Source organism: Myotis lucifugus, unplaced genomic scaffold (genome assembly GCF_000147115.1).
Source record: "Myotis lucifugus unplaced genomic scaffold, Myoluc2.0 scaffold_247, whole genome shotgun sequence".
Lineage (NCBI taxonomy): Eukaryota > Metazoa > Chordata > Mammalia > Chiroptera > Vespertilionidae > Myotis > Myotis lucifugus.
This window is the reverse complement of record NW_005871295.1, coordinates 1,402,223-1,403,048: the sequence shown is the minus strand read 5'-3', so window position 1 is coordinate 1,403,048 and position 826 is coordinate 1,402,223. Positions and strand designations below refer to the sequence as shown.

Below are 826 nucleotides of genomic sequence, written 5' to 3'. Positions count from 1 at the left end.
CATAAGCTGGCCTGTAGCTGATGCTGAGCACAGGTTCCCCACACTGGCTGATGGGGACTCTCTGGGTCTCAATCTTCTCTTGTGAGATGGGTTCTACCTCCACGCAACAATCAGGATATTCTGAGTGGAAAGTCTCATATCCCCCTTTGAGGAAGTAGACCCACGGGCTGGCGGGCAGGCAGCGAGCAGCGAGGTGAGCACAACACGCGCGGCACTCTCCTAACGCAGCTTCTGCCAGTGGCGGCTGCCCTGGTCCAGCACACCAGGGCCACCACGCCCGCCGCCCCCCCCCCCCTCGGACCCACCCCCACCTCCCGCCCGCAGCAGCTGTCTGCTCCGCCCACCGGAGCACCACAGAGTTGATGTTGACGCTGAAGGCCAGGTAGGGCCGCAGTCCAGCACCAGGCAGCACACCGCCGCCTCCTTGCTGAGCATCTTGCGCAGCTGGCGCCCATCGAGAAACGTGACCTTCATGTCGCACCCCAGCAGCCCCTCGCCTCGCGGGTGCCCACAGCCAGGATGCCCACGGGCGAAATATAGGAGCGTGGGCCGGGGGACTGCGGCCAGCCTACCGAACCTGGAACCTGGAGCCTAAGCCGGAGCAGTCGCTCAACTCTTCTTTCCGCCCTGCATGTTCGGCACCTGGCCCGACCACTCGCCGCCCCAGAAACCAGGAGGATATTTTTCCATTGATTTTTAGAGAGAGTGGAAGAGAGAGGGAAAGACAGAAATACCGATGTGAGAGAAAAACATTGATTGGTTGCCTCCTGCATGCACCCTGACCTGGGCTGGGCCAGGGAGGAGCCTGCAACCTATGTACTTAATC

General features: G+C 61.4%; 1 pseudogene; it reads right to left on the bottom strand.

Annotated features, from left to right (window-relative positions):
- LOC102423615 overlaps positions 1–474 on the bottom strand; it is a 1,175-nt pseudogene extending 701 nt beyond the window's left edge.
- Positions 475–826: the final 352 nt, after the last annotated feature.